Below are 7,863 nucleotides of genomic sequence, written 5' to 3'. Positions count from 1 at the left end.
CTTCCTGCTGTTTTGTCTTATTTTCTTTTGTTCCTTGCTTTTGTTCTTTGCTTTTTCATCAGTGTTTTTTTCTTCATTTCTTTCTTTTTCTTCTCCTTCCTCTTCCTGTTATTTCTGTACGACTTAATTAAGTTTTATTCATCCTTCTTTGCATTATATTGATTCCTTTCATTTCTTCATTCTTGCCTCCTTTTTTTTTTATTTTATTAACCCGGTAGCAGCGATGGGCCAAATTTGTGGCTTTACCGTGTACCAGCGACGGGCCACATTTTTGCCATGATATAACCCCCAAAATAGACGATGCATAAACTGATCACAAAGGAAACATGATCCCCGCAGCTGCCGAGTTAATCCTGTTAGGTGGGTTAGATGATGTTAGGCGGGATGCGAACTCGGGTCCTCCACGATGCCGCGCCTTCTCTCTAACCACTCAGTCATTGCCTTCCATAGATTGTTAAGATAGGTCAGGTCATGCCAGGAAGAGTTATGCATTTTTAGGTCAGGTCAGGGCAGGGGAAGGTGTTTTTAGTTCACTCTTTCCGTGTGTGTTATCCATCGTGTCAAGTCTACTTAATTTAGGATTGGTTTACTCAGGTATGGCAAGGTAAGATTAGGTCAGGTTAGGTCAAGTCATGCGTTCTTAGGTCAGGGTAGGTGAAGGTTAGGTCAGGTTGGGTAGGCATGTTTGAATTAGACTACGTTATGTTATGTTAGTTTAGGTCATGTTTAAGGTTGTAAGGTTAAGTAAGATTAGGTCAAGTCATGCGTTCTTAGGTCAGGGTAGGTGAGGGTTAGGTCAGGTTGGGTAGGCATGTTTGAATTAGACTACGTTATGTTATGTTAGTTTAGGTCATGTTTAAGGCTGCAAGGTTAGTTGGTTTCGTTAGATAGTTTAGTTTTAGTTGTTGTTAGTTAGGTTAGGTTAGGTTAGGTGATGGTTAGGTTAGGTCAGGTTGGGTAGGCATGTTTGAATTAGACTACGTTATGTTATGTTAGTTTAAGTCATGTTTAAGGTTGTACGGTTAGTTGGTTTAGTTAGATGGTTTAGTTTTAGTTGTTGTTATTTAGGTTAGGTTAGGTTAGGTGAAGGTTAGGTTAGGTCAGGTTGGGTAGGGATGTTTAAATTAGATTATGTTATGTTATGTTAGCTTTGGTCATGTTTAAGGCTGCAAGGTTAGTTGGTCTAGTTAGATGGTTTAGTTTTAGTTGTTGTTAGTTAGATGAGTTAGTCCGTGTGTTAAGCATCGGTGCACAACAATGCCTCGCCCCGCACTGCTTCCCGCGGCCTTCCGGGATGAAGCGATAAAAGGAGAGAAAAAAAATCCCACAGCAGCAGCAGCAAGGCCATCTAATTAGTGGCCCTAATTTATACATACACGCAGGCCACGCACACACACACACACACACACACACACACACACACACACACACACACACACACACACACACACACACACACACACACACACTCACACTACATTCTTCCCGCCCTTTTCCCTTTTATCTTCTTTTTGCTTTCCCTTCCTTCCTTTCCTCCCTTCCCTTCCCTTCCCTTTCCTTTCCTTTCCCTTCCCTTCCTTTCCCTTTCATTCCCTCCCCTTCCCTTTCCTTTCCCTTCCCTTCCTTTCCCTTTCACTCCCTCCCCTTCCCTTTCCCTCCTTTCCTTCCTCCCCCTCCTCTTCTTCCCTTCCCTTCCTCTCCCTTCCTATCCCTTCCCTTCCCTTCCCATCCGTTCCCTTCCTCTCCCTTCCCTTCCCATTCCTTGCTTTCCTCCCTCCTTCCTTTCCCTCCTTCCCACCTTCCCTGACCCCTTTCTTCCCTCCTTTTCTCTCTCCTAGCCTCCCCCCCCTCCCTCACTTCCCTCTCTCCCTCCCTCCCTCCCTTCCTTCGTCAGCACAATAAGGCGGCGCCAAAAGTCAGGGAGAACACGATTTATGAGAAGAGATCCCTCAGCCGCCCTATCTCCGCGTATCTATCGGGAGGAGGAGGAGGAGCAGGAGGAGGAGGAGGAGGAGGAGGAGGAGGAGGAGGAGGAGGGATATATGCATTCATCATTATGGAAAGGGAGGAGGTGGTTTGGAGAGATTGAGGGAGGCAGAAAGGAAGGAAAGCGTGGAGGAAGATTAGGAGGAGGAGGAGGAGGAGGAAGAGGAGAAAGGATGCATTTATCATTAGGGAAAGAGGGATGAATAGACATGAGGAAGGGGAAAGGAAGGAGGAGGAGGAGGAGGAGGAGGAGGAGGAGGAGGAGGGTATTTTGGCGTCCATGAGTTGAGGAAAGAAAGGAAGGAAGGAAGGAAGGAAGGAGGGAGGGAGGGAGTGAAGGAGGGAGGGAGGTTTTGGAATATATGTATTGGAGGAAACTAGGAGGAGGAGGAGGGATGGAGGAGAAGGTGAGGAAGAAGAAAAAAACACAGAAGAGAGAGAGAGAGAGAGAGAGAGAGAGAGAGAGAGAGAGAGAGAGAGAGAGAGAGAGAGATCCAAGCCTACATCTGTGTGTTTTGATCTTACTCATTAAAGGCAATATCTGATGTGCTGAGGCTGGGTGCTGAGTGCTGGGGGCGATACGGGGGGGGGGGGGGGGGAACTGCTGGGGAGGGCTAATTAAGGGCCTGAGAATGAGCTAATATCACTAATAGAACCTGTCATTAACATCGCCTTTCATCATTATCATCATTATCGTCATCATTATCACCATCATGAATCGGGTACTCATGAGTGGTTTTTTAGGTTCATTGTACAGATGAAGGGTCAGACTATCACCAGGGTCATAAAACTACCCCTGGAAATGCCCTGAAACTCCTACGAAAGCCTTGTCAAATATGTGTGTGCTTGGGTTCACGGTACAGATGAAGGGTCAAACTACCACCAGGGTCATAAAACTACCCCTGGAAATGCCCTGAAACTCCTACGAAAGCCTTGTCAGATATGTGTGTGCTTGGGTTCACGGTACAGATGAAGGGTCAAACTACCACCAGGGTCATAAAAGTATCCCTGAAAATGCCTACAACTCCTACGAAAGCCTTGTCAAAGACGTGTTTCTTTAGGTTCATGGTACAGATGAAGGGTCAAACTACCACCAGGGTCATAAAAGTTCCCCTGGAAATGCCCTAAAACTCCTATAAAAGCTTTGGCCCCGAAATATTTAAGAATATGACTCATTGGTCTGTGCACATAACATGGACGCTGAATACTACTGTGCACATATCTTACTGTACACATGTTTTGTTGTATACCTTTCTTTCCACAGGCGAGGGTCGTTGGAGGGAGTCTTGCAGCCTTATGGAGCAAGGCAGGACAAGGACAACTCTTCAGCGTCCAGCTCGATGAGTACCCAGAGTTTTTTCCTTTCGTTTTATTTTTTCTGTTTCCTCCCCGGCAGAGACGTGAAAACATATGTAAACGAGGTGCTAACCATATCGTTTTGGGCTCCGAAGGTAAGGAGTTACGATAAACTGAAAATTCGCTGGACAATGTAATACCTTTAAGAAGATGGGGAAAATGATTAAGATTTGAAAGTGAAGTGATATAGGATTATGTATCAGTGACAGGAACGGAGAGGATAGAGAGAATGGAGATAGAGAGAATGGCTTTATTAGGAGAAAGGAAACACGCATATATGTGAATTAAGAGGATAGCACTATATATTAGGATTATTACTAGTATGGTTGCTATTATTATTATTGTTATTATTATCATTATTATTATCATCATTTATTTCTCTCTGAGCGCCGCCAAACTCCAAAACAGGATTGAAAAATGTTACAAAAGAGATTTTCTGAAAGCTTTGATTCATTGTTAAGAGAGAGAGAGAGAGAGAGAGAGAGAGAGAGAGCGCATAACAGAAGAGGTGAAAATGTTCGGTTATATATTCAGTAAAGACCCAAAAAACAACAAAGAATAAAGAAAATAAAAGTGGGTCTGCTGCTTTGACTGTGAACGCGACGAAATCTGAAACAAAAAAGAAAAGAAAAAAAAGTTGAATTCAAAGTTGTTTCTTGTTTGAACGGAGATAAAAGGGATATGGAGGAGGAGGAGGAGGAGGAGGAGGAGAAAGATAAGGAAAGAAAATGGGAAAAGAAAGAGATAGAATAAAAAAAAACATAAAAAAACATTAGGAAGAGAAAGGAGGAGGAGGAAACGGAGGAGGAAGAGGAGGAGGAGGAGGAGATGAAGGAGGAGGTTGGGAGAGGAAGTGAGAGTGAGATAATTGAACAATCACACACACACACACACACACACACACACACACACACACACACTGAATACTAATTTGCTGTTGTTGTTGTTGCTAATTTTCTTTTTCTTTTTCTTCTTCTTCTTCTTCTTCTTCTTCTTCTTCTTCTTCTTTCTATTATTACAAGTCAAAAATAGATCAGGCGAGAGAAAGATGATGAGGAAGACAGTTAGATGCGGATGATCATGAGGAGGAGGAGGAGGAGGAGGAGGAGGAGGAGGATTGTAAGTAATCAGCGGAGTGATTGAAAATGTAATTACTTGAGAGATTGATTGACGATGGCAACTTTTCTGAAGTCTCTCTCTCTCTCTCTCTCTCTCTCTCTCTCTGTCTCTCCTTTTTTTTCTTTTTTTTCTTTTTTTTTCTTTTTCTGTTTTTTTTCTTCTTTTTCTTTCGCTTACTACTACTACGACTACTACTACTACTACTACTACTACTACTACTACTACTACTACTACTACTATTACATTTATTTGCTTTCTGAAATATATTTGCATTTTCTTTTCTTTTTTCTTGAATTTTCCTTTTCTCTTATATTCGCGTTTTGAAATGAGGTCACGATGGAACACCTGATGAGAGAGAGAGAGAGAGAGAGAGAGAGAGAGAGAGAGAGAGAGAGAGAGAGAAGACAAAGTGGAGCGATTTTGTAAGGGTTCGGTAAATGAGGAATAGGAGGAGGAGGAGGAAACATGGAAACATGGATGTGCAGGCAGCAGAAAGCCTATTAGCTCATTGCGAGGCTGCCTGTTTTTAGAGATTTAATCAATCCGTCAGCCACAGGAGCGGCTTGCGGGAAGGATTAAAGCTCTATTGAACGTACCCGTGGATACGTTTAATTCACTCCCGACGCGGTAAAGTGACGGTCAAGGCGATTCTTAAAGGAGTTGATTGTTCCTGCACTAACCACGTCTGCAGGAAGGTTGTTCCAGTGGCGGAGAATAGGAAGAAGAGTAAGGAGATAGGAGGAGAATAGAAGGAAGAAAGAAGAGGAGAGGGAACGGAAGGAAGACTTGAAGAGGAAGAGGAGGGGGAAGAGGAAGGCAGAAGGAAGTAAAGAAGATTAGGAAGAAATGAAGAAATAAATAAGAAATGGAGGAATAAAAAAAAACAGGAGAGGAGACGAAAGGAAGACTGAATGGAAGGGGAAGAGGAAAAGGAAGAGGAAGACAGGAAGAGGAACTAAAGAAAGGACAGTTAAGAGGATCGGAAATGGAAGGAAGTCTGAAGTAAAGAGGAAGAGGAAGAGGAAGAGGAAGAGGTTTGCCATTAATCGCAGGGCGGCAGTTTTGATTTAATTAGCCTGACTATCTCATTAACCGAGCCGCGGGGAGGAAGAGGAAGAGGAGGAGGAAGAGGAAAGAGGAAGAGGAGGAAGAGAGGAGAGGAGGAGGAGGAGGAAGAAGGGAAGAGAGGAGAGGAGGAAAGGGAACAATGAGGGAGAGGAGGAAGTGGAAAAGAGGAAGAAGAGAGTAGAAGAGAGAGAAGGGAAGAGGAGGAAGGGGGGATAGGAGGGAGAGAGGAAGAAGAAGGATGAAAAGAAGAGAGGAGGAAAGGAACAACGAGATGAGAGGGAGGATCAAAAGAGTAAGAAAAGAGAGGAAAGGGGAAGTGAAGAAAGAGGAATAGAGAGAAAGCAGATAGATAGATAGATAGATAGACACCGATCAGTAGACAGTAATTTTTTCACTATTAATTCCATCAGGTCGTCACTAACTTTCCATTGCTAAGACAGACAATGATATGCCATAAGCGAAACCTTACCTATACAGTGACCCACGTGAAAGTCTACGGACCCAGCCAGCCACATTTACATTACTCAACCTCTCCCTTGTTATATTCCTCCCTAGTGCACCCGTTTTAAAACCATCTCGTAGAAGTTGTTGGTGTTTTCATGGACTGTTTAGTGATCTCAGTGATAGTTTTGCACGAGTTCTGCACATAAATCACCCATAGTAACCTGGTTAGTATTCTCTGAGGCCTTGGAAAATCAGCCCTTATTCTTAAAGGTATCGGCACCTCTCTTCGCCTGTCTGAAAAGCCTCTCGCTGAAGAAATTGTTTAGAGTTTTCGTGGACTGTTTTGTGACCCCAGTGATTGTTCTACACGACTTCTGCACTTTGAACGGAAATATAATCCTGGAAAACCATCTCGTAGAAATTGTTAGTGTTTTCATGGCCTGTATTGTGACCCCAGTGATATTTTTACACGACTTCTTCACTTTGAACGGAAAAATCACCCTCGAGAAAAACCCTTTCCATGAAATTGTTAAGTGTTTTCATGGCATGTTTTTGTGACCCCAGTGACCGTCCTTCACGACTTTTGCACTTTGAACGGGGAAATCACTCTCCATGAAAACCCTGTTAATCTTTCTTGTCTGTGGCCTCGGGAAATCGTCGTAAAGGGAGCCCGATACGTTAAAGAAAACGGGCCCAGGACGGATACAAAATTCATCACTCTGTCAGTCATATGTTATCAATAGCGGTATGTCTTGTATTAAAGATGAACTGAGGGAAATGATAGAGGAACTTGTAGCACCAGAGTATTTTTTTATTTTATTAAGAGAGAGACGTTTAAACAGACAAGGGGAGGGAAAAGAGTGGGCGGAGATGGGAGAGGAAGAAAAGAGATTAGAAGGGAGAGAGAGAGAAAAGACTGAGAAGGAGGAAAAGGCTGAAGGGGAGAGGAAAAACTAGTGGAGAAGGGAGAGTGGAGAGAGAGAGAGAGTAGCATTAAAGGGAGGGAGATAAAGGAAGGGGAGAGGGAAGAGGAGGGGAGAGGAAAGGAGGAGGAGGAGGAGGAGAAAAAATTGGGAGATACAGTACACTTTCCTCCCCTCTCTACCTTTCCTCCCCTCTCTACCTTTTCCTCCTCCTCCTCCTCCTCCTCCTTCAGTATGTAAGGTCACAAAGCACATGTAATGTTACTGAATGTAGATTTTCTCTCTCTCTCTCTCTCTCTCTCTCTTGTCCCCAGTGTCAAAAATAGAAGGGGAGATAAAAGGGAGATGAATAAAGAGAGAGTACAACGCAATGAGAGAGAGAGAGAGAGAGAGAGAGGTGGGAGGTTGTTCAACATGACGCTTTCTCTACAAAATTCAACGCCACCGGAACTCCATCTGTCAAAGGGTGGCGTCTCTCTCTCTCTCTCTCTGTTTCCTATATTTTTCATTTTCGTTTATTATTTTCATTTTCATTTGTTTTATTCTTTCTCTTCCTCTTCCCTTTTTTTTGTTCTCCTCCTGCTCTTCCTTCCCTTCCTCCTACTCCTCCTCCTCCTCCTCCTCCTAACTAACCTTTTTTTTTCTTTCCTCTTTTTCTCTTTTTATATTTTTCTCCAATTCCTCTTCCTCTTATATTCTTCCTTTTCCTCTTTTATTCAATCCTCCTCCTCCTTCTCCTCCATTCTTCCTCTTTATTCTTATAGTATTTTTTCAACTTTTTTCTCCTCTTTTTTTCCTCCTCTTCTTCTTCCTCCTCTTCTTTCACCCTATTTCCTTCTTTTATTAATTTTACTTTTCCTCCTCTTCCTCCTCCTCTTCCTCCTCTTCGTTCCTCACTTTTCCTCCTTACCTCGTTACTGTCTCTTCCGTTTTCGTTGTTCTCTTCTTTTCTCGCATTATCTCCTCT

This window comes from Eriocheir sinensis, chromosome 36 (assembly GCF_024679095.1).
Source record: "Eriocheir sinensis breed Jianghai 21 chromosome 36, ASM2467909v1, whole genome shotgun sequence".
Lineage (NCBI taxonomy): Eukaryota > Metazoa > Arthropoda > Malacostraca > Decapoda > Varunidae > Eriocheir > Eriocheir sinensis.
Note: the sequence above shows the minus strand (reverse complement) of the source record.